The sequence below is a fragment of the Sminthopsis crassicaudata genome, chromosome 1 (genome assembly GCF_048593235.1).
Source record: "Sminthopsis crassicaudata isolate SCR6 chromosome 1, ASM4859323v1, whole genome shotgun sequence".
Taxonomy (NCBI): domain Eukaryota; kingdom Metazoa; phylum Chordata; class Mammalia; order Dasyuromorphia; family Dasyuridae; genus Sminthopsis; species Sminthopsis crassicaudata.
The window spans coordinates 253702265-253730178 of NC_133617.1; positions in this window are offsets into that span (position 1 = coordinate 253702265).

A 27914-nucleotide genomic window follows, 5' to 3' on the forward strand; every position below is an offset into this window, starting at 1 on the left:
TCTTACTTAACCTTAATCATTGCATGAGGTGTTGTCTCAGTCAAACAGGCCTTTTAAAAGACCTTTGGCTTAAAAAGAACTTGGTCTCCATTGCATCCAGGGCCATCTCAGGTTTTTGTGATCTATATTTGGCTAGTGGACACAAATGGTTCTAGAAGATAAAGTAAAACTAGTGACCTTATATAGCCCTTTTTCACTCAAATACAATTTAGTTGCCTGCCATGGCATCACCTCCTTGATATCATTTTATCTTGCAATGGATAACAAACAGCAACAATAATAAGCTGTGAGCTATTGTTATGGCTATCTTTAGTCTTAGAAGGAGATGGCCAAATGGCAAATCTTTTACAAATAAACATTTTAGCTTTATCAAAAAGCTCATTGAATTACTCAGAAATTATGTCTCTTGAGCCTTTTTAAACACCATGAATATTTTTGCACAAACAGATCCTTGTTTTTTGTTCTCTCTCTTTTTTTTTTTTTTTTTTTTTTTTTTTTTTGCTTTCTTTGTGATACTGATTAAATATAGATATGGCCAGATCAAAGGATAGACATGGTTTTATAATCCTTTGTACATATTTCCAAATTGCTCTCCAGCAGAGTTGCATCAGTTCATAAAACTACAAAAAGTATGTTAGTGTCCTAATTTTCCCACATATCCTCCAACATTTATTATTTACCTTCTCTCATATTAACCAATCTGATTAGTGTGTAGTGTGACTTCAGAGTTGTTGTAATTTACATTTATTCAGTGATGCTAATGTTGAGCATGGTTTCATATTATTGTAGACAGTTTTGGTTTCTTTATCTGATAGCTACCTATTAATATCCTTTGGCCATTTATCAGTTAGGGAATAACTTAGTTTCAGATAAATTTAGCTCAGTTCCCTATGTATTTAAGAAATGAGACCTTCATTAGAGAAACTTGCTGTTAATTATGTCTCTTCCACCCAAGGATTTTGCTTTCCTTCCAATCCTTGCTGCATTGGTTTTCTTTCCTTTTTTCTCTTTTGCTATAAAAACTTTTTTTTTTTAATTTGATGTAATAAAAACTACCCATTTTGCATCTTATAATGCTATCTAACTCTTTAACTATAAATTCTTCCTTTATCAATAGATATGATAGGTTAATTATTCTATGTCCTGTTCATGTGCTTATGGTATTTCCCTTTATGTGTAAATAATATAATCTGCCATTATCTGCATGTGTTTTATGAATGAATTCATCCCATTCACATTGAGTTATGATTACTAATTATATCTCTCTATTCTACTTTTTCCGCTGCATTTATCTTTTTATCTCTTCATTCACCCTTTTCCTCCTCAAAAGTGTTTTGTTTCTCATCATTAACTCCTCCAATTCTTGCTTCCTTCTATCAATCCCCATTCTCCCCCCAACCCACTTCCTGTCGATAAAATAGATTTCTATATCCAATTGGTATATAACGCACATAACACAATAATGCACATTCCCTCAAGGAAAAATTTATTATTATTTTTTTAGGCTGGGGTTAAGTGACTTGCCCAGGGTCACACAGCTAGGAAGTGATACATGTCTGAGACCAGATTTGAACTCCAGCCTCCTGAATTCAGGGCTGGTGCTCTATCCACTGCGCCACCTAGCTGCCTAACTGTTGCTTTAGTTTCTTCTGCTGAAATGAGTATAATGAAATTTTCCTTTTACATTTGTATGTGGATTAAATAGAAGAATTGGAAAAAGGTAAAAAACAAAAGAGATATGCATTTATATTTTATCTACTAAGTGCTTTTTAAAAAATATAATATCATTTGATCTTCATTTGATAATATTCATAAAGTCCTTAGCATAAATCATAGAGAATATTTAATAGATGGAGTTCCCCCTTTTCTTTTCTTTAGTTTTCTTTTCTTTTCTTTTCTTTTTTTTTTAATAGAAGATAAAACCCACTTGTATAGACGTCTAAATGGATATATCAAATTTGTCTAGTACCTGTGTTATTCAGGCAAATAAAGCATAATCATATTAAAGAACTGGTAAGGCCAAGATTTACTGTCTCACCATAGTACGATCTTCATTAGCCTTTGTTTTATATAATTTTTCTGGTAGTGGTTATTTTCTTTGAGGATTGTGTTGTTAAAGCAATATTCTCCTTCCTAGTCCTCAACTCTTAAACCTAGGAACGAACTCTCAATTGATGAGGTCTAGATCAGTATGTGAATGTTTGCCATCTCAGGATGAATAAAAGCTTATTACTCTTTATAATATTTTATAAAAGTAAACATAAATGAAGAAGAACTGGAAAGTCTAAAGACTGCAGCTTTTACCTTCATTAGAAAAGCTTATGTCTCCTATTGTCTCTATATTGCCATTAATGCTCATTAATCAAATAATAAACAATATATATTTTCCATTTTTGTAAGTGTGAAATAAAGAAATCAAGCAAAAAGAATCCCAAAATATCAAGTTATTGACACATTTTATAGACCACAAATGAGAAAGTTACCCAAAAAAGTTGGTTTATAAAGCATCTCTAACCATTAAATATCAATCAGAACTTATTAAGTCAACTCATAAAAAATCTGGGCTCTTGTCTAGTTCATGGGAATTATGCTTATTTAATGTAGGTCAATGCCAGGCATTTCCACCCCTATGATAGTAAGGCAGATGAAAGGGGCAAATAGATTTTCATTCATTTTTTTTTCTCTCAGAGGAATGGACTTTCTAGAAGTTTGAGTATTTCTTCTGGTGGATAAATATAAATTATTTTGATACCAATGATTTGAAATTGGAATCTCAGTAACATGACTAAAGATGATCCCTCCTTGTAGTGGGATTATACACTTTTTGTAGTTTGTCAAGGAACTGGAAACTGAGTATATTCTCAATAGTTGGAGAATGGCTGAATAATTTATGGTATATGAATATTATAGGATATTACTGTTTTATAAAAAGATAGGCAGGATAATTTCAGAAAGGCCTGGAAAGACTGACATGAACTGATGCTAAGTGAAGTGAATAGAACCAAGAGAACATTATACACAGTAACAAGATTATGTGGTTATCAAAAATTATGGACTTGCCTCTTTTTAACAATAAGGTGATTCAGGAAAATTCCAAAGGACTTGTGAAGAGAGCCATTTGAATCCAGAAGGAGGGACTGTGGGGGACTGAATGTGTATTACAGCATAGTGTTTTCATCTTTTTTTGTTCCAGTTGTCTTGCTTTTTGTTTTCTTTAATATTTTTTCCTTTTTTGGTTTGATTTTTCTTATGCAGCATGATAAATATGGAAATACATATATATAAGAAGTGTACATGTTTAACATAGAGTGGATTACTTGCTTTCTAGGAAAGGGGATGAGGAGAAGGGAAAGAGAAAAATTTGGAACATAAGTTTCTGCAAGAGTGAATCTTGAAAACTATCTTTACATATATTTTGAAATAAAAACCTTATTCAAAAGTAAGGTATACATCTATCCAGTGCTTTTTTATAGTAATACAATCCCATCTGATAATATGTTTTGTGACTCATATGAATTCTCTACTTTTGATAGTGAGCTTGAATTCTTAGCAAGCTTTTCTGAGTAAAGCAATAAATTTATTAAATGCAGTATTTGAAAGAGTTGCTAATTTTAATAATTCAAATGGCCCATTCAAGTCAGGATTGTGTTAAAAAGAAATATTTGAATATATGCACTACTAATTATAATCCACAAATCAATAGGACAAATATGAAAGATGATTTTGGATGAATGAAATCTTCACTGGTATTATTAAGAACATCTGATTAAATGTCTCTATGAGGTAGTTTGTAGAATATTTCAAGATATCATCAATTCAACTCTTCTTAAGTGATCTATTAATGCTCTGTGTTATATCTATGTATTATTATCTACACTAAATCATGAAGTTATCAGTATTCTATAAATGAGGAATGGAAGAAAAGCTGTATTTAAAGGCTTAAATCCCTATGTGCAGTTCATAATGACATGTCCCTTAGAATCATTCTTATATGATAAGAATTTAGAAAGTATTCTCTATACACAAGCACTACATTTGGGGAGAGAAAAAAGCATATTATGATGTGTACTTTGCAATAGAAACTTTTTGGGAGTTGTAAGAGTTTGCTAATTAATTTAAACAACAGCTGTGACTTGATGTGTTAACCAGATTTGTAAAATAGCTTCTATTATATAAACAAAATTAATCAAAATTGAATGTAGATATAATATATTTGTTTTTTAATGGAGTATTTATGTATATTCTAACCTGGCTCAGACTGCTTTTTCTTTTATTAATTTGCTATTTCTCACATATTAAATATGGTAATATTCATTAGCGCTACAAATTATTATGATTTAATTTGATAAATGCATCCCTTGTTTTCCATAAGGTAAGAAGATATCTGTCTGCCTGCTTCTACTTTGATAATCAATTCTGATATTCCTATCATTGGACAAGAGTGTTAACCCATATCCAAATGCTATATAGGTTAAAAAAATGTTACATTTGGATGGAAAATGTACTTATATTTGAATATGAATACATACAATAGTATTTAAATTAATAGTATATCAAACAAAATAAAGAAGCTTCAGTGTAAAGAGTTGATTAAAGAAGACTTTGGGATGGTTTCTTGTTGTCAGATTCTGGCATTTATTGGCAGACTTTGGCTCTCATTCTTTTTGGTTGTTTCCTAGGTACAGACTCAATATCCCTCAGATTGGTGCAAATACATATTATTCCAACATTTATCATAGAAAGACTTTCAAATTGGATTTTATACCTTTGAGAAATGGAGATAGCAAGTGAGAATTAACAAAGTTTTAAGAAAGTAATTAAATAATTAAGGATTTGGGCCTTGAGGGCACTTTTCTTATCCCCTGTTTAGCTAGAATGACAGATTTTGTTATGTCAATATTAAGCAAAATAGACAGCTCCCATAAGTACTGAATAGCAATTTATATAATCTGCCTGAGGATAATTGACAATCAAACGGATTTTCATTTTATTGGAAAAGACTAGCAGGCTGGTTCAGTAAATAATCTCAGCCTCATATTACTTTAGCATACACCTTATTGCATTACCTAACTTGATGTATTTTTTTAAACCCAAACTAATGATTTAGAAATTTTACATTCTTTTTTTTTTTTTTTTGATTTATCAAGAGTTTGTCACACTTATATAGTTTACTATGGTTTTTGGAGTTTTGGTCAAAAGCAACACTAAAAAGTTGAATATGAAATCTCTGGTTTCACCTTTTTTTTTTTTTTACTATATATCTTCAAGTTGATATAAAAAAAAAAAAAAAACTCTCCAGACAGAACAAAGATAACATATGTGTTTAGTTTTCCTCAAATGCACATGCCTAAAAAAAAGCCTATTTGAAGCTTTTTTGGACATTATATAAATGTTGTGGTCTTGAGTAGTTATGATTTTATTCTCATCTTCCTTCTATTCTTGAACCTGAATGTTGCATCTACAATTAGACCTGGAATTGGGTGATCTGTGTTTGAATTCTACTTCTGAAACTTAAGAGCTAAGTGATCTTGAGAAAAATAATCTAACTATTAAGAGTTTTTGCTTCCTTCTCTGTGAAAAGAGACCAGTACTTTTGTCTGCCTAATGTCAAGGAAAGCATTTTGAATAACTTAAAATGCTTTGAAAATATGAATATAGACATACTTTATAATTGTCAAATTCAGAAAAAAAATCTATGATATATACTTAAATTTTCATAGTAGTACTTTGTCATAAGAGAGCTGGGACCAAATTGGATATTCATTTGTTGATGAATGCCTGAAGAAAAATATCTTCTATTAACATAAAGGAATATTATTGTGCAGTAAATAATTAACAACATGAGGATTTCAGAGAAAAGTGGTAAAATCTTTAATAACTCATATAGAATAACATGAACAAATCTGAGAGAAATGATTTAACCATTATTTTGTGGTTGTTTAATAATTTTACATTTATATACAACTATTTTTGACCCTCTTTGGAGTCTTCTTGGAAAAGATACTGGAGTAGTTTGCTGTTTCCTTCCACAGTTCATTTTATAGTTGAGGAAACTCATGCAAATAACATCAAATAACATTCTAAGGATTAAACAGGTAGTAAGTATCTAAGGCTAGATTTTGAACTAAGGAACATCAGTCTACTTGGTTCCAAACATGCACTTTATTCATATCCTCTGAACAACTTAAGAGTCATACTCTTCCACCTAAACTGCCCATTAGACTGCAAATTAAAGTATCATTAAAATATGGTCTTAAAAAAAAAACAAAGATAGAAAGTTTCAATAAAATACAGCTTGATAATTCAATGGATAGAAAACTTGATCTGGATTTTGGAAGATCTGAATAAAAATATGATTTCAGACACTAGGTGTATAAACCTGCACAAGTCATTTAATCCTACTTTAAAAGAAAATTAATTTAAAAAATCAAGTAAAGAAAAGAAATACAAGAAAGCAAGAAATTTCCAGCAAAGAAATAGAAAACATGCTTTTTTGGTGGTAGGACAGGAAAAAAATGAATGTGACATCAAAAAAATCATTAAATTATATATTTCAAAAATGTGACACTCCACTCGTGCTTTATTTTATTTCCCCCATTGTGTCAAGTTGTAGAATTTGGGCATTTAGTAGCTTTGTGACTTGGGCAAGTTATTTAATTTTAATTGCCTAAGTTTCCTTAATTGTATAATGAAGATAATAATAGCAACTACCACAAAAGGTTGTTGTGAGGATAAAATGGAACAATATTTGTAATATTGTAATAGTGTTTGGCACAATGACTGATACATAGTAGGCAGTATATAAATTATTTTCCTCTTCCCTTCTCTCCAACTCCAGATGAGGTAGCTACACCAAGAAGTAATAGGATCCTACCTAGTAAGATTAGAGTTGAGACTGAGAAAAATCCTGCCATGGGAGCTTCATTCTTCTCTTGAGCTCACTAGATCTTATAATCCTGATCCAGTGACATCTGTCATGTGTTGGCAGTCTCTGCAGAATTTTTTATTTTGTTTCACTTGATTTTGTTTTTTAGCTTTTCCAAAAGAATATTACTTTGAAGCTATCACAATAAGAGAAGTACTGACATTACACTCATGAAGCCTCTTGACTGTTCAAAGTTATATTCTTCTATAGACCGTTTCATTTTCTGGAAAGATTGAGATCTGATTTAAGTTAGTTTGTACATAGAATTGATCCACTACACACTCATTCTAATTTGGCATTACTGAATGAATTAGAAACTTAGAAACCACAGGAAAGGATCCTGATAATTCCTGCTTACTTTATGGGCCATTGACTTTTATTTATCTGATTGTAAACACACCATGTGGTTAGGTCCCAGAATGGGCAGATTCCAAAACTCCCAGACTTCTAGAACCCTCATATTCACAGGATAATATTAACAAAATCACATATAAGCTTCAGGATAGTGAGGAATGGCTCAAATCCTCTCTCCTCTTATAGCATAATTCCGTACCAAACATCACTAAGGAGTCCAATCAGAAGATCCACCAGAAGAAAGAAACACTAGAATTTTTAATTATAATACAACGACCAATCATTCTGGATTAATGTCAGATATTAAATAGGAAATGTATCATTTTGTTCACATTGTCCTTTGCTGAATTATGAGTATGCTCTTCATACTGATTGATATAGTAACTTTAATTTGCTCCATTTTCTGAGGCTTGTTCAACTTTCCTTAAAAAGTATAGATGATGTCTCTTTTGTTCCCAAGAGTATATTTTTGTGTGTGTGTGTGTAAGAGTATACTTTTTGTGTGCAAGACTTTGTATCTGTATCAGTTTGGTTTTGGCTGATTGCTGCTCAGAACTCCTGAACTCATAAAGTCAGATTTAAATAATTGGAAAGACATTCAGTGCTCTTGGATAGGCCTAGCGAATATAATTAAGATGACAATACTCCCTAAACTAATCTATTTATTTAGTGCTATACCAATCAGACTTCCAAGAAACTATTTTAATAACCTAGAAAAAATAACAACAGAATTCATATGGAACAACAAAAGGTCGAGAATTGCAAGGGAACTAATGAAAAAAAATTTAAGTGAAGGTGGTCTATCGGTACCTGATCTAGAACTGTATTATAAAGCAACAGTCACCAAAACCATTTGGTATTGGCTAAGAAATAGACTAGTTGATCAGTGGCATAGGTTAGGTTCACAGGGCAAGATAGTGAATAAAAATAGCAATCTAGTGTTTGACAAACCCAAAGATCCCAAATTTTGGGATAAGAATTCATTATTTGACAAAAACTGCTGGGAAAACTGGAAATTAGTATGGCAGAAACTAGGCATGGACCCACATTTAACACCACATACTAAGATTTGATCAAAATGGGTCCAAGATTTAGGCATAAAGAACGAAATCATAAATAAATTGGAGGAACAGGGGATGGTTTACCTCTCAGACTTGTGGAGGAGGAAGGAGTTTGTGTCCAAGGGAGAACTAGAGACCATTATTGATCACAAAATAGAAAATTTTGATTACACCAAATTAAAAAGTTTCTGCACAAACAAAACTAATGCAAACAAGATTAGAAGGGAAGTAACAAATTGGGAAAACATTTTTACAGTTAAAGGTTCTGATAAAGGCCTCATCTCCAAAATATACAGAGAATTGACTTTAATTTATAAGAAATCAAGCCATTCTCCAATTGATAAATGGTCAAAGGATATGAACAGACAATTTTCAGATGATGAAATTAAAACTATTTCCACTCATATGAAAGAGTGTTCCAAGTCACTATTGATCAGAGAAATGCAAATTAAGACAACTCTGAGATATCATTACACATCTGTCAGATTGGCTAAGATGACAGGAACAAATAACGATGAATGTTGGAGGGGCTATGGGAAAACTGGGACACTAATGCATTGTTGGTGGAGTTGTGAAAGAATCCAACCATTCTGGAGAGCAATCTGGAATTATGCCCAAAAAGTTATCAAAATGTGCATACCCTTTGACCCAGCCATACTACTACTGGGCTTATATCCCAAGGAAATACTAAAGGGAAAGGGACCTGTATGTGCCAAAATGTTTGTGGCAGCCCTTTTCATAGTGGCTAGAAGCTGGAAGATGAATGGATGTCCATCAATTGGAGAATGTTTGGGTAAATTATGGTATAGGAATGTTATGGAATATTATTGTTCTGTAAGAAATGACCAACAGGAGAAATACAGAGAGGCTTGGAGAGACTTACATCAACTGATGCTAAGTGAAACGAGCAGAACCAGAAGATCATTTTACACTTCAACAGATACTGTACGAGGATGTATTCTGATGGAAGTGGATATCTTCAACATAGAGAAGAGCTAATCCAATTCCAATTGATTAATGATGGACAGAATCAGCTACATCCAGAAAAAGAACACTGGGAAATGAGTGTAAACTGTTATTTTTACCTTCTGAATCCAATTCTCCCTGTGCAACAAGAAATTTGGTTCTACACACATATATTGTATCTAGAATATATTGTAATATATTTAACATGTATAAGAATGCCTGCCATCTGGGGGAAGGGGTTGGGGGAGGAAGGGAAAAAATCTGAACAGAAGTAAATGCAAGGGATAATGTTATAAAAAATTACCCATGCATATGTACTGTCAAAAAAAAGTTATAATTATAAAATAAAATAAAAATTAAATTAAAAAAAAAAAAAAAAAAAAAAAAGAACTCCTGAACTCAAGAAAGCCATAAGCTTATGCTTTCCAAGATCAAGCAAAACAGGTATGACATTGCTCTGGTTGGAAACAATTTTCTGGTAAAATATATTTCTGGGTTGCACTACATACATTGAATCCCAATATATTAAAATTTTTTAGATAGCCCTTAGCTATATAATCCATTTTGAAAAGGTTTCTGATAAAAAAAAAAAAAAAACAAAAAAAAAAACATCTATTCTTTTTATATACTGCTTTACAAATGAATATATAGGGAATAGCAACTTTCTTGAACATAGGCTTTTTTGTTTTGTTTTGTTTTTTTTATTCCAGTTGATTCAGTCATATCTACTTTTTTGTGACCTTATTCGGGGTTTTTATGACAAAGATGCTGAAGTGGTTTCTTTCTCCAACTCATTTTACAGATAAGGAAACTGAAGCAAATAGAGTTAAGTAACTTGCAGGATTAGACAACTAGTAAATATCTGAGGCTGGATTTAAACTCAGGAACATGAGTCTTTCAGGCTTCAGGCTCAGTTTTCTAACATCTTTGCCACCTAGATACCTTTGAACATAGACCCTATATACCAGATCTCAAATTATTTTGTAGATAACTATTACATTTTCAAACATATTTTATTCTTTTGGTTATCTTCTGTTTTTCTAACAAAATTTCTTTTTCTTAATATAAAATTGTTATATTTATATATATATATATATATATATATTTAACATATACTAATTATGACATTTAATATGTCTAACACACATCACTATTCTCTTTTTCTCCTTTCTCTCTGTCTATATATATATATATATATATATATATATATATATATATATATATATATATATATATATAAATTTATTTTTTTTTTGGTCTTTTCTTCTCAATAGAAGAATGAGAGATGCCTCTGCTTTTCCTCTGGGCTTACCTTCATATTACCTATGTGAAGGAAGGCAGATATAGTCCCTTACTGGCACTGTAATAATATGGACTTTATAATAGTGAGAGAAATTTCCCCAAATTTAGGGAATAAAGAAGGTGTTTTCTCTTGGATTTTCCAGCATAGACTATATGGAGGAGACAATACTGGAGGCAAGAGACACTGACTACAAGAGCATCATTATCTATCTTTTGATCACTTTATGAAATATTCTCAAAATACTTGTCATTTGATGAAACATAGAGATGATATTTTTCATTTGTTTATTTTTAAAAATTTTATTTTCTCCCTTTGTAATATATAATCACAGCTTCCCTCTTTTCTTTTAAAAATGTTTAGAATTTTATTTTTCCTCATTTATATGTAAAAATTTTAACATTTGTTTTTAAAATTGAATTTTAAATTCTATTCCTTCTTGCCTTCCCACATCCTCATTGAGAAAGTAAATTCCAGATAGATTATACATATGTAGACATGCAAAACATTTCCATAATAGTCATACTGTAAAAGAAAATTCAGACCAAAAACTCTCAAGAAACATGAAGTTTTCTTTTTATTAAAGTAAGATCTAACTTGTGCTTAGACATCATCAATTCTTTGGGAATAAATAGCATTTTTTCATCATAAGTCCTTCAGAATTGTTTTGGATCATTGCATTGCTAGAAGAGCTAGAGTAGCTCATCATCTTAAAATATTACTTTGTAAATTGTAAATTTCATTTTGCATCAACTCATGTAAATATTTCCAGGTTTTTCTTTGAACATCCTGTTCATCATTTCTTATAACATGATAGCATCCCATTATAATCATAAACTACAATTTGTTCAGCCTTATCTCAATTGATGGGCATACTCTAAATTTCCAATTATTTGCTCTCAGAAAAGAGCAGCTACACATATTTGTGTACATATAGCTCCTTTCACTTTTTTGTTTGATTTCTTTTGGATCTTCTCCTTATTTGCTTTTTGTACCTCCACTACCATTTGGCCTACTCTGTTTTTTAAAGTGTTATTTTCTTCAGTATTTTTTCTGTCTTTATCAAGATGTTGACCCTTAAAAAAAATACTTTCTTTGCATCATTTTCATTTATCTTCTCAATTTTTCAATCTCTCTTACTAGATTTTCAAAAATATCTTTTGAACTCTTTCATGCCTTCAAACCAATTCATATTTTGCTTGGAAGCTTTGCATGTAGAAATTTTGGCTTTATCTTCCACCATAATAAGTTTCTATGGTCAGAACTTTTTTTTTCCTGTTGTTTGCTAATTTTCTTAGCCTTTTAACTCTGTGTGAAAATAGGGTTTTGCTTCCATGATGGAACATATAATATCCCAAGCTTCAGGGATTTTATACAGCTGTTTTCAGAAATACTTCTAACTAAGGACATGTAAGTTTTCAGTTCTTTTAAGGTGGACTGGTCTAAGGAAAAGTGTTTGCTATTTCTGGACTGTGCTCTGGTTTGTAAGTGGCCACAAGCATTCTTTTCTTCCCTGGAACTGGAGTAGGGTCTCCCACTATATTTTGGTGTGCTAGTACTCCTTCTTGTCTTGGGAATGCCATGCAGAGCTATGAGCAGGATCTGAATATGGGCAACACAACAGAGTCCCACATCCAGTGACAGCAAAGAGGTCCTGTAATCTTCTGACCAGTTGTTTGACCCCCTTACTCTCTATCTGAGAACTCCAGAGATAATAACCCCACTGTGGCTCCCAAAGCATGTTTTTGCTTTGCTGGGTCCCAGTCTGCATTGGTACACTTTGTGCTAGACTGTCAACCTTCTAAGTTGTCTTGGATTGGAAAGTTCTTTCTTTCTTTCTTTCTTTCTTTCTTTCTTTCTTTCTTTCTTTCTTTCTTTCTTTCTTTCTTTCTTTCTTTCTTTCTTTCTTTCTTTCTTTCTTTCTTTCTTTCTTTCTTTCTTTCCTTCCCTATCTTTCTTCTCTTTCTTTCTTTCTTTCTTTCTTCCTTTCTTTCTTTCTTTCTTTCTTTCTTTCTTTCTTTCTTTCTTTCTTTCTTTCTTTCTTTCTTTCTTTCTTTCTTTCTTTCTTTCTTTCTTTCTTTCTTTCTTTCTTGGTATGTTCTGCTACTCTAGAATTCATTTAAAATCATTATTTAAAGGTATTTGAAACAATATGAGGAGAACTCACTCAAGTCCCTGCCTTTGCTCCACCATCTTGATTCTGCCTTCTATAGAAATATATAAAAAATGATTTAGAGCTGAATGAGAAGAAGACAATAGTTCTTCTACATCCGGACTTTCCTCTCCCCATTCTTTCCCCACAGAATGGCTTTGAATATTAATTTCAACATATATTATGGAATTGTGAAATCAAGACCTAAAGGTTCAAATTAAAAATACTTATTGGCTAATAGCTTTATACTATTTATCTATATCTATATATATCTATATGTATGTATTTTGAAAACAGGCATTCAACAAGCCATTCTCCAATTTACAAGCAGTCAAAGGACATGATCAGACAATTTTCAGATGAAGAAATAAAGACCATTTCTAGTCGTGTGAAAAAAATGCTCTAAATTGCTATTACCAGAAAAATACAAATTAAGACAACTATAAGGTACCACTGTATACCCATTGGCTAAGATGACAGGAAAAGATAATGATGAATGTTGGAAAGAATGTGGGAAACCTGGGACACTAATATATTGTTGATGGAGTTATGAACTTATCCAATTATTCTGAAGAGCAATATGGAACTATGTCCAAAAGGCTATCAAACTATTTGTATCCTTTGATCAGCAGCGTCTCTATGGGGCCTGTATTCCAAAGAGATGATAAAAAAGGGAAAATGACCCACATGTGTAAAAATGTTTGTAGCAGTGTTTTTTGTAGTGGTAAGGAACTGGAAATTTAGTGGAAGCCCATTGGAGAATGGCTGAATAAATTATAGCATATGAATTTTATAGAATGTTATTATTTTATAAGAAACAATCAGCAGGATGATTTCAGAGAGACCTGGAAAGACTTACATGAATTGAAGCTAAGTGAAGTGAATAGAACCAGGAGGACATTGTATACAGCATCAGCAATATTAAATGATTATCAATTCTGATGGATGTGACTCTTCAATAGCAAGGTGATTCAGGTCAGTTTCAATGGCCTTGTGATAAAGAAAGCTATCTGCACTTAGACGGAGGACTGGGGAACTGAGTGAAAAACTTTTTTGTTGTTGTTGTTGTTTGCTTGCATTTTGTTTTCTTTGTATTTTTGTTTTTGTTTTTGATCTGAATTTTCTTATGCAGCAGGATAATTATGGAAATATGTATAGAAGAAATGCACATGTTTAATATATATTGAGTTACTTGTCATCTAGAGGAGGGGGTGGGGGAAGGGAAGGAGAAACAAATTTGGAACACAACATTTTGCAAGTGGGAATGTTGAAAATCATTTGTGCACATGTTTTGAAAATAAAAAGCTTAAAAAACCCCCCAGTCATTCAGCTCACATGCTTTACTCTGTTTAGCCTGTAGCCAAGCATTCATGCTTTTTCCTACAAACTCCTTGTGACTATGACTTTTGTGTTTTACATGCCAGTAATTAGTTACCACACATTTTCTAAGTGTAGGCATTCTAAATGGGGCAGAATATAAATCATTGAGGCTAGAATTAGGAAGCCTTGATTTCAAATCCAGCCTCAGATTCTTCCTAGGTGTCTGAGTAGGGTGACAAATAAATTTCTCTTTCAATTTTTTAAAGAGTAAAGTAAAAACAAGAACAATATTTACTTTCCATGGTTATGACAAAGGTCATTATTATTATTATTTAATAATCATAGTTTTGAGCCTATAAATTCCTACATTCTTGTGTGATTGTTAACTTGATAATAAAGTTTAATTGCTTTTTCTTCTTCCTTGATGTTATAGAATGATTTATCTCTTTGGAAGAAAGAAGGGCCTATACCTTTCTAGGAACTTTGTAAAAACACTTCATTGTATTTTGATGTAACTGAATTTTTTTTTGCTATTATTGACATAATTATTATATAAAGATGGAGGAAAAAAATAATACTTCCCCTCATTTTCTAAATACCAATATATATTCATATGCTTTTGTATTTCAAAAGATAATATCTACAGAATTGGAAAAGTCTTAAAGGGGGAATGTTGTGCCCACATTAGTACCCTGGATATCTTAGAATCAGCTGGAGTTAGGATAAGCAAAAGTCTTTATTCATGGTCTTTTGGGGTCACTGTCAGGGGATTAGATCTAGAAATCTACACACCTTCTTTCTCTCTCTCCACTGCCCAAGAATGATCCTCCTTCTTCTACTCCACCTGCAGATCTCTCCTCCTTTCTCTCACCACACCCACAGATAGAGCCTGCATAGAGTTGAGTAGGGTCATCCTCCAAACATGTTAATAGAAAATTGTCCAATTGGTAATTAGCCTTAAGTGCTAGGTTAAGTGCATCTGGTCAGTTCTAGCCCTTTACAGGGGAAAATAAGTAAATAGAAATAAAAAAAAAATGTTTGTATACATGTGTATGTCTCTCAATATGTGTATTATTTAGTTCAGTCCCCAAATTTTGTAGGTGAGGAAGCTAAGGCCCACAAGTCAAGTTATTTGTATAAAGCTAGTAAATAACCAAGGCCAGTTAATGCAAATTATTTAAGGCAATATTGTTTCTTTCTTCTAATCTCTTCATTTGTCTTAGAGAAGAATTCTTTCATTATACCCAAACTATTTCTAAAAACAGCAATATGAACAAATCTGAAGCTTAGCACTATACCTTCTGACAAGTGAGCAGAACCCAACTTTAACCTAAAATGCAAAATCAAGTATTAATTTAGAACAATGCATAAATAACAACAAAAAAATAGTTTTATCATAAAAAGTTACTATATTGGAAAGGAAAACAAACTCAGAAGAAAACAAAAAATTGTGGTAAAGGAAAAACAGAGAAATGAGATTAATGCAAGAAATTATTAAAAGGAAATTAACAACTTGCTAAAAGAGGAACAGAAGGAGCACTGAAGAAAATAGCAATTTAAAAACTGGGAAAGGTCTAATGTTAAAAGAGGCACAAAAATTCAATGAAGAAAAAGACCTACTTAAAGAGACTAAATTTTATTATTAAGTTATTTTCTGTCACCAACAATCAATAAATAATGGAAGATTTCTGCTGCTACTTTAAAATTGGTAGTTATTTTAAAGTCTTAGAACTCTCAAAATGGGAAGGTATAAAAGAAATTTTATTCCATCTCAAGCCCAATTAATGAATACCTTTTGTAACAAAGATGAAACATGAATAAATATTTTATTTAATGAAAGGGAGGGATTTCAATGGAAAATGTTAACCATTAAGATATTTTTTAAAAGATCTAAGTTGATTTAGGGTTGCAGGTCTTTGTTACAAATTGATGGGATAATGTTGTTACTTTGACAATTACTCTGTGGCATTGATATGTAACAATGGGAGAAACTGCCTGAATACACACTGAGCCATTTTGTTCCTGCAAACTGGTAGTGATTTTAATGTTTCTAACAATGCTTCATTTAAGTCTCAGTGGTACTTTTTTCAAGGCTGAAGTAACCTTTGGAGCTAATTAAAAATGAAATTCTGTTCCATGCACAAGATGGCCATAACCTTTCAAATTATCTCTATATTATTTCATCTAGTAATTAAATTAATTTCTTTCTCTGTTTTTAGTGTTATATGTAAATATAATAAAATAAACATAACATATATTTAGTGCTACATATAAATGCATAATATTGAATACAGTAATGTTTTAGAATATTACTGGGCAGTAAAGACTACCCAGGATTAAGGAAATGGCTATTTCTCTTCACCTCACAAACCTAATGTGTATTATTTATCAGAAAAGAAAGAAACTGAGAGACAGTGCAGATGTTGAGCCTGTGATGAGATTGATGACCTGAATTTAGCTTGTTCCTCTCATTTATTTCCCATTCAAGTTTTGCTTTCTAGACAATATACTTTTAATCATATTCAAACAAACTTGAGTGCCTCTATTCTGAGAAAATTAAATTAATTCTGTATCATTTTTACAGATCCTATTTATGTTTAATTGGTTTTGTCATGTAACTGTCGAAGTCACAGTTCTTAGTCTTTAACATTAGTTTAGAAATTCATTTGGCTTGTGATGAGTTAAGCTTAGAAATCCAGTTCTCTTGCTAATCATTGATCCATTCTTGCCTTAAGGAAATTTAATTTCTTTTAGGGTTGCAGATGGCTACCAGGAAGTCTGATATAGTATTAACAGCCACCAAACTAATTTTCAAGGATGTCTGAATTGTTAACCAAGGAAGTTCTATCCACTATCTCTTATCATGCAGGTGAATTAAACAATGAACATTTCTTAGCCACAGGAGCAAAGGAGGGGACTTAGCTATTCATTAGCTATTCATTCCCAGTTTCCAACCTGTCATAACATCCCCTTTGTCTCAACTCTATAACCAATCACATTGATTTTTGCTATTCATGATATTGAGCACTTGCAGACAATCATCACAAGTTCCCCACCTATGAAGTCATCTATTGTTCTATGTCTTCTTGGAGTCTTTTGGCTTACTGAGGTTGTTACTAGACCAATTTTATTACCAGGTTCATGCCTTCTAATAAACTATTACCTTGCTTAAAGAATAGGTGTCTCAATCTACCTTTGTTGAATTTCAATTGTGTCAATACCCAGTATATGTTTTTCGCTTTACAGCCTGGGACATTGAAAAATTATGTCAATTAATTATGAAAAGAAGTGTGCTACAGAAGTGAGAGAGCCATCCTTAGAATCAAGAAGATACAAGGTCAAATCACATTCCTATAATATATTAGCTACATGACCCTATATAAGTCACTTTATTTCTCTTTGCTCCAGATAACTCTGTTAAAACTGAATATTGCAGAGTTGATAGGAAGAGTTCCTTTGTTTAGAAGTTCCTGTTTATACCAGTGAAATCATGGGTCCAGACACTATCCTTTTAATTACATACTAGACATCATATCTATTTTAGAGCCAGCCCTAAACAAAATTATGAATTTTGATTACATTTTCCTTTGATACACTCACCTTCACTATTCCATGTTTCTTATGTATATGTAATTCTTTCTAAAAGTAGACCTTTATAAATAGTTTATACATGGTTTCTTCTAAATTTCCTATAATGTCTTGCATTTATTAGATGTTAATAAATGTAGAATGTAACTTAAACTCTCTGGGACTAGCTCTAATTTAAAAAAGACTTAAAGTATCTTTAGGGAAAGTTAACTTTAGGGGAATATTTCAATCAGCTCTTGATGAGAAGAGATTTGTACTTTTGTTTGTGTATATACAATTCTTAGGATAGCTCCTAGGACACAACATATGTTTTATAACTCTTGAATTTTAATGATAGTTGTAGTCCATGGGCTACAGAAATACAGATAGTGGTAGGGCATGAATATAAGTACTCAGGAGCTGGTGTGTACCTTTTGGGATTAAAAAAAATTATATGGAATATAGCTGTATGTGCAATTAGCACCTAATAGATGGTCTTAGATTGTCCAGTGGGAAACTGTGGTATCAGAATGGCAAAGAATTCTTATAGGAATATAGTAGTAGATATATACTTAATTTCTTATGCATCACAGTTGTAAAGACATTGACATATGAAAATTTAAATCTTCTTTTATAGATTTTTATGTTATCCACATACTTAATACACTCTGTAACAAACTGTATATTTATTGATTTTGCATTTATTTAACCATTCCATCATCATAACTTCTACCTTAGGGAGAGCTTGGTTATTAATGCTGATGTAAAAGAAGTGTTATTCTCTAATCCTCTCTGTCTTGTCTGACCAATCTTCCACTTTGAAAGATGAAAATAGAATGCATAGATGCAGACTCAGTTTTATGTAAAATGATACCTAGTCTTGCAAAAACAAAACAAAACAAAAACAAAAGGGTGATTATCCTTGATTCTGAGGTTAAGTACTCTGAGTCCTGATAAGCTTTTTTTTTTTTTCTATTCCCAATATTTTCAGTATTTATAATTATATATCTTTTTAGGAATATAACAATCAGGGAAGTATTTCCCACTAATTTCCTAATAGTTTCATTTATTTTCTAACTGTTAAAACCATTTGAAAGTAAAAGAGGCCTCTCCAAAGCCTAGTGGCTTCCATCTTCTTGGAGATTTCTATGCAGAGACCTTGACAGGTTTATTTTATTAGGCATACATTTCACATATAGATTGAACTCCTTTCCTTTGGAGGGTCTTTTTCAACCCTCAAATTATAGTATTCCATAAATCTGTGTGACTAATATATTCAATAGTCAGCTCTTAAGATGGGTTTTTGTCTTGTATTTCTAGTTCTTAGCACAGTGTTTGGAACATTGTAGTGGTTTAATAAATGCTTACTATCTTGAAGGTTCTGAACTAGGCTAGTCATAGTTTGTTGATTCTGAGGTTAAATACTCTGAGTGAAATAGATTCAATATAAAATTGATATTTTCAAAATTCTTTAGTTTTAAAACACAATATTATATTTCATTTTCATTGTAAAGAAGAATAAACCACAGAGAGGTGACTTTGGCATCATGTCTCCTGCGTGTGAAAAGGCCTGTCTCTGGAAAATAGAGAAATAGAATTGTCCTATCACAGTTGTTTGACATCAGAATTTAAATAAATTTTCTCTCATAGAAATGTATGGTTGGGCCAAAATGAACTAATTTGAGATGTTAAGTATTGGTGAAACCATGGAATTAGTGGGTAGTTTATAGTCCAGTTTGACAGGAATATACAGCTTCTTGACTGATCAATATAGAAATAAGCCTAGGAAAGGATGAAAGTTGTCAAATTATCAAATTTGTTATAAGACAGGCTTAAGGGTTTTGTTCAATTCTATCTTGTAGTCAAAGGAAAATCACTTAAACTTATCAAGAAGGGGAGTGAATTTTTTAGACTTGTGATTAGGGAAAATTATTTTGATAGTTGTGCTGTGGATAGCTTGCAGATCCCAAGCACACTAATTAATCTGAAAGCTTTAGTTTAGGCAAAAGGTCATGAAGACCTGAATTTGATTTGGAATCTGAATAGATACATTGAATTTGTAATGCCTATGGATTAGATAGGAAGAATTCTTGGAATATCTAATGGGCAGTTGATATATTAAAGAGGTCAGAGAGGAACACATAGATTTATGAATCCTCATTGTGGACATGATAGAACCTGACATAATTGCTAAGACTATGCAGAGACAGAAAACAGAAGAGGGCTGAGGGCAGGGCATAGAATAACACTCATATTAAATAAGTAGGAGATGAATTTTGTATGATCCACTAAGGGAGATTGAAAAGAAGCAGTCAGACTGCAGAAAATCAAGAGTGAATATAATCATGAAAAAGAAACATTGTGGTGAATCAAAAGAACAACAAATTTGAATTCAGAAGACATAGTTCAGTATTGACTCTATATTTTACCAGTTGCCTGATCTCGGTAAATCACTTAATCTCTTTGTGTCTCAGTGTTCTCATCTGTATAATGGTAACATTAATATTGCATGTTTTTGTGTGGATCAAATAATTACTAGACTAATCTTACACTTCTCTTTTCTACCCACTTTCTTGAGGGTGTTTTTAGAGTTTCAAAAGCTTAAATTTTAGTATCTTAAAGCAATGCTAAGATTTTTGGAACATCTTGTATATCATTCAGGAATGTCTTTTTCCAAAAATTCTTTGCATCTCTCATGTATTCATGATCTATTCATTTTGTAATTTTTTGAGGCAATGTAAAATAGTAGAAAGACAACTGATGGATTCAGAGGACCAGGATTCAAACTTATCTCTGATAATGACTCTTTATTTGGCCATAGACAAGGCTTTTAAACTTTTGAGACCTTGGGCTTCTCATTGGTAAAATTAAGTGAATGGATTCTCTTTCTAAATCTCTGACCCAATTTATATATGGATTATATTATATCTGGAATCATGAGAAGTTAAGATCTAGAGGACCTAGACTATATGTTGTCTATTTTTTCATGTTCAGTAATCCTGTAGTGCCTCTACAAACTATTTTCATTTAAAAGATGTTTCTAGAATTGAACAATTAACATATTAATTAATTAGTTCCCTCTGTATATTAGTCTCATCAACACTCATAATTTCTGTGGATTTAATTCTTCTCAATTTATTAGTCATTGGTGCTAAATGGATTCATTCAAATAACATTGATTAAAGTAAATTAGCTTTAAAGCATGTTAAGGTTTACAAAGCAATTTCTTCAAAATAACTTCATGAGGGTAGATAGCAAGCATTAACACTACATTAGAGACTGAAAGCTCAGAAAAAAGAAGTTAATCCCATGTAGAAAGTCCCAGAACCAGGGACTGACTCAAAATTCTGTGTGATTTTCATTGCATTTCATGTATCTGAGCATGTATCTAAGTATGAATGTGTATTAGTGATAGTGATACAAAGACATGTAAATATGTTTTTGTACTCAAAGTTGAATAGAGAAGAAGAGATTCAAGTGTACAAAGAAATAAAATCTGAATTATAAAGTAAGGTAATACAAAACATAGGAACAAGATATTATGAGATCCCATGAATATATTTTTTTATACTATGAAGTAGGTAACAATGTTTATTTTAGTATATCTGTTTCACAGCCAAGGAGATTCAATGATTTTTTTTCTATGTTGCTCAACTAGTAAGAATTAGACAAAACAGGAAATGAAGCCTTTTGGTTCTATGACTATTATTTGCAATTAATAATAATTAATGGTATATAAGATACATTAATTATAGATAGAAGATATAGCTAGGTAGATATGACATATCTACATATGTGACCTATAAGTCTATCTATATCTGTATATACATTTATATATTTGTCTCCATATCAACTATCACTTTGTATATTCCCCTATCTTTTCTATATCTTACAATCTCCTTTTTGATACCCAAACTCAATCTTTTAAAATTATCATTATTAAAACATAGGGTCTTTTTTGAAAGATCCTTCATATCAGAATCTTAAATTGTACTTTATGTAATATGAATGCTACTTCTTATTCTAGGAGATTCATTATTGCTAACCTTTTCCTCTGACAGAAATGGCATTATTTCTATAAAGGAGTAGTAGAAAAGCTACAATGTTTTGGGAATTTTTTTCCTTTGTAGGGAGAATGAGGAAAAAGAAATCAAAGAATTAAGAATGATTTTTTCTAATCAGTGGGATGATTTCAGAGAAACCTGGAGAGAATTACATGAATTGATGCTAAGTGAAGTGAGTAGCACCAGAAGAACATTGTACACAGTAACAGCAAGATTACATGTTGATCAATTCTGATGCATGAGGTGATTTTTTTTTTTCAGCAGTGAGGTGATTCAGGCCAGTTCCAGTAGTCCAGATAAAGAGAGCCATATGTACCCAAAGAAAGGATTGAGGGGATAGTGAAAAAAATATTTTTTTGCTTTTTTGGTTGTTCCTTGCTTGCATTTTGTTTTCTTTATTTTTTGATCTGATTTTTCTTGTGCAGCATGATAATTCTGGAGATATGTATAGAAGAATCACACATGTTAACATATATTGGGTCATTTTTTATCCAAGGGAGAGGGTTGGGGGAAAGGAGGGAAAATTTTTGGAACACAGGTTTGCAAGGGTGAGTGTTAAAATGCATGTTTTGAAAATTTAAAAAAAAAAAAAGCTTTAATAATAAAACAAGAATGGTCTTTTCTTTCCATTTTGAATGCACTATGCATAGAGAAAAAGATGCGGTTGTGTGCAGTTTCTGGTACCTGTTTAGATCTTTGCAGCTTCTAATGGTTCATGGGAAAGGGCTGATTAGGGTCATAGAAAATATTGCATGGTCATTCTACAGAACCTTTTTAGTAATGTCAGTATATTTTCACCTAACAAAGGTTGCTTTTCTAATTCTCAGTTATGATTTTGGAACAAGACTACCTGTTGTATTATAGAGATATTTTCTGGGAAGACAAAACTTCTTTTACCTTCACAAGTTAAGAAATCTTATATTCCTAAGAAAGGATATTTGCAAAAAAGTAACTAATATGAGTAAATTCAAAACATTTCATAGAATGCTAATATTAGCTCATTTTCTTTCTTTTTTAACCACAATAACAATGAAACATTAATTATCAGGTAGTAAACCAAAACATAATCTTAAAGAAACAAAAGTAATAAGAAGGATAAGAGAGTGGGCACGAGGAATCAATTAAACCATATTCTTGTTAAAGCAGCAAGTGCCTCTTTTAATTCTGGCTCAAATGATAGGCATACACATTTCTCAGGAGTTTTTTTTTTTTTTTTGTTTTTGTTTTTAATAGCTTGTGGTTATACATACATATCAGGTCCAAGAATGTACAAGCTAAAATTAAATTATTTGTGTTTTATTAATGACAATTTTAATTGCTGTATTTAAATAGATTTCCTGTAATCAAAATCTTAACTCACATTTATATTTATATAAACTTTAATTTAAACAATTTTAATTTTCCATTAAAGAGGAAAAGTGTCTGCACACACACATATACACATTTTATACATTATATATGTACATGTATATGAGTGTGCGTGTGTTTGTGTGTGTGTGTGTGTATATATATAAAATCTATCAACAGATATTAGGAAGGGACAACTTTTTCCAACTGGTTTTCTACCCTGAATTGATCTTTCATGATTTATCTTCTAAGCTTAATTTGTTCATCTATTAGTTGAGTTAAAACAAACAAGCAAACAAATAAAAACTATAATCTTTCAACTACTTCTGGATACTTTGTGAGTAAAATAACCTTTTTTTTAAAAAAATATAAAAATATACACTCCCAATTTTGGAGTAATAGAGAATTGTTAATCTGTATTATGAAAATAGCCATAAAGAAATTTTTGCTTGCTTCTGTTTTTCATAGCAGATGGTCATGACAGAAATGAACATCCATAAGTGAAAATAAATAAGGAGGCTTGCAATCTGTACTATTTTCCTAATGGCACCTTTAAAATGGCTATGTTAGCAATGTGAAAGGTAAAACAGCTTATTCAAGCAGAAATAACATTTCTGTGTATTTTTTCATTGTTCCCTGTTGGACTACCAGTTATCTTAAGATGTATCTACTTTCATTCTCTCTAACTAAAAAAAAAAAAAAAAAAAGTTTTACAGTATGTTATGTTTTTGGGAATTTAAAAAAAGTTATAATTAAGCATACTTAAAAACAAGATTACATACCCTAAACTCCCAAAAAAATGAGAATCAGTGCTTAGGCTGAACACAATCATTTGTTGATTAGCTTAAATAAGAACATAAACTTCTTTTTAACCTGTGACACTAACATGAAAGAGACCCTTGGAGACTCGACACCGGCAAATCAGGTTTGTTTAATCTCCAAAGCCTATGTCAATACTGTACAGGCTTCTGGCTTCACATGATTACTGAAATTAGTTACCAATTGGAGTTCTCTGACTCAGATGAGTAATTAACTGGTTCCAACAAGCCATACTGAAGATGAACTATAATGTATAATTTACTTCTCTCATGTGGCAAAAATTCCTCCTGCCCCTCTTCTCCTATATGTAGTTGTGGGAATAAATCCTTTTTAATAATGAAAAAGCAAAGTAGGCAAGTTGGTGGGAAAATTCTATTAAAGGAGATTGAGTTTGCTCTAAGTTAAATGAAAATGAAAAAGAACTCATATGTTCCTCAGGCAACCTTTATAAAAATTAACCACATATTGGCACACTAAGATCTCATTGAAATGAGAAACATCAGAAATATTAAACAAATAATTTCTGGATTACAATAAAATTAAAAATTATACTAAAAATGGGCCCTTGGTGAAAGAATTAAAAAGTAATAAATAACTAAGTAACATCATTTTAAAAGACTGGTGAATTATCAAACAAATCATAGAAGCAATAGATAATTTCGTCAAAGAAAATAATATATATGAGACAGACCAAAATTTGAGTGATACAGTTAAAACAATTCTGAGGGAAAAGTGATGTTTCTAAATGCTTTCATCAATGAAAGAAAAAACAAATTAAAAAAATAAATAAATAATGAATGACAAGATTGAACAACAAATTAAAAAAATTATCTGAAAATATAAGTTCATGTCAGGGTATGCCCAGATTTGCTTTCTTTATTGACAAACAAATTCTGAGACTTATTGATAACTTTTCCCCTCAAAGATCTAAACTTTTCTTTTGGAACAACCAATAATCTGATTTAAAATAGCTGTTTCATCATCTCTTTTTCCCTTGAAGAGCAAAATTGTCATTAAATTGAATCTAGTATTTACAAAGTTCATATTTAAGATTTTTGATAAATAACTTGATACTTAGACATTTTCTAATGCCTCACTTCTTGTTCTCATACTATTCTAGTTTTCTATCTCAAACATAGTTGAGATCACTGTTCTTAGAGAGAATTAATAGTTTTTGTTTGCTTGTTTGTTCTGCTGTTGTTGTTTTCAGTTATTTCAATCACATGTGAACCTTCATGACCATTTTTTGATTTAGGAAAAGATACTGAATACATTTGTCATTTTCTTTTCCAGATGGAAAATTTAGGCAAATAGGGTTAAATGACTTAATCATAATCCCATATCTAGTAAATGCCTGAGGCCAGATTTGAACTCTGGAAGAGGAGTTTTCCTGAGTCCAAACCACTGAGATAATCCTTTTATCTTCACATCCCTTTAACAACTGTCATTGTAATGTGCCTTAGAAGTACTATGATTTCACTGGTATAATGAACACTTAAATAAGAATATTACCTGTCAATACAGTTTGTCATCCTCTCCGTAAGATAACTGCTGAGAAGCAAAGTTATTTGCTCAAGTTCATAAAACCAATGAGGCAAGACCTGAAACCACTTCCTTGTCAGTTTGAGACCCTCTAGTCACTATACAACACTATCCTTCAGCTGCATTAGAGTATAATTAATGTTCTATGTAAAGTAAACATGAATGTCCTTGCAAATTTTTTGGGAAACATAATAGTACCAGTATATTTTCAAACTGCAGAATTATATGTGTGTAAATAACCTGATTTCCTTATTCTCTCTTAGTGGATTAATGACTTTGGTGCTCTGTGGGAAAAAAAAAAAAAAAATGAATTTCAATAGCCTATCCAAAGGCTTCTACAAGTCATCTTTTTTCTTTATTTCTCCCAAATGCTTTTCTGAATTAAAATCATCTTTTATCTAGTGATTAGAATTTCTAGCAGATCATTAAGATAATGTGTCTAAATAAAAAATACACCTAAATTTCTTGATTCTTAAGCATTCTAAATGTCACCAATACACACATGGATGATTCATATGAAAGCAAAACTTCCAGATGAACAAGTCACACTAGGAGCTTTATTTTGAAGAAAATGTTGGATGTCAGGGAGTGCTTAGTCTGTATATGACAAGAAAGATTCTGAAATATGTGAGTTAGGAACCAGTGTCAATGACAGTATGAAATATGAAGGCTAATTTCCAGATTTCCAAATTGAGAAGCCCCTATTGAGGAAGACACATGAAACAAAGAAGAAATAATGAAACACAAGGGAAGCACTTTTGAGGTTTCACATAAATATTGCTTTTTGTTAAGTACTGTTTCCACAGAGCTTTATTGGTATCTGAATTACATGTAATTATCCCCCTTTTCTACTAATATTTCTGAAAACAGCTTCACCTAGCAGCAGTGGCATTTGCAATGTAATAATAAGTAACCTTTGAACTTCTTTCTTTTTTACAATTCTAGAATAAATATCTATCAAATAAAATAATGCAGATTTGCATGTGTCAGTCCTGCTGTGAACACTGAGTGTATTTCCATCATTTAATTTCTTTTTGGCAGTGGACTTTAAAAAGCGGAAGGGTATGTATCTCTTTCTTTGAAGTATTTAATCAGACTTTGACTTAACATTTGTTGGGAATATTGTGGAAAGGGTTTATGATTCATATATGTGGGTTGGACTCCAATTTCTAAGGCCTATTCCAAAAAAATCTGTCTTTGAATCTTTGATAATAAGCTGGTTATGAAATGTTTCTTTACTTTTAGAGTCAGAGTAATAGGATAATTATGAATGCAGAGATTTTTTTTTTCATTTTTTATCTTTATATACTCCTTATTAGTGCATTGCCCATATTAGGTACTTAAATACATATTTATTATTACATATTATATTACTATATATTATTGAATATATTATTACATTAATTACTATATATTATCATACAGATTATTAGTAATTATATATTAATATATTGTATATTATTAACTATATATCAATATATTAATAAATATATTGATATATTAATGCATTTTTAATATATTATTGAATATATATTATATTTCAGTCACATGTGAATCTTCATGACTGTATTTTGATTTAGGAAAATATACTGAATTAATTTATTATTTAAATATATATTAATAAATAGATTAATATATATTCAATCAAGTTGAATTAGAACTTGCCTTTCTCAGCAGTACATCTATAAAGATACTAAATTTCCTTCTTTAGTCACTTGGGTTATAGCAAATCTATTTGTTCTTAATAGGTCAGAAAGCTGCAAGAAAATGTCCTAAACAATTTCTGAAAAGCTCTCAAAATATGTAGTCTAGTAGCCTATTCAACTGTAATTGATACAAGTGAAAGGATAGTGTCCCCCTCATAAAATCTCAAATAGCTATCATTTTACCTTACTTATGAGAAGCAAAATGGATTCATCATTAATGAAATGGAGATTAAGACAAGCTACAAGATCCCCACTATAACATTAACAATGCAGCTAAAGTGAGATAAAAGAGGCAAAAGAAAAAAACAAAATATATAGCATTGATGAGGTGATTCTCTTTTTTAAATGTTTTCTTTGTAAATTATTGATATTGTATTGTATATGTTGCATACTTTACAATAATAAAGTGATACTACAAAAGATGCTTTAAAATAATTTTGCTAAAGTACTAATATCCCTTGTCTAGACATTAAGATAATACATTCATCCTATAGAAGAAATGTTCATGCTTATCAACTTTGCTTTGGAATTTTATATCTTTGGTTTTTGATGAATGAATGAATCTGTCTTAATTCTATAGCCATGTCAATTAGAGATGTTAATAAAGATATTCCTATAGTCAGCACTTTAAATCAATGCTATTTTAAACATATTGTTTGACTGAAATGACAAACATATACTAAAAGCAGATCACAGTATTCAGAGTTGTAATAGAGACACTATCTATGACATATATTTCAAATGATATTCATAGTTGGAAGAAATAATAGTTTTCATTTAAAAGCTGTATA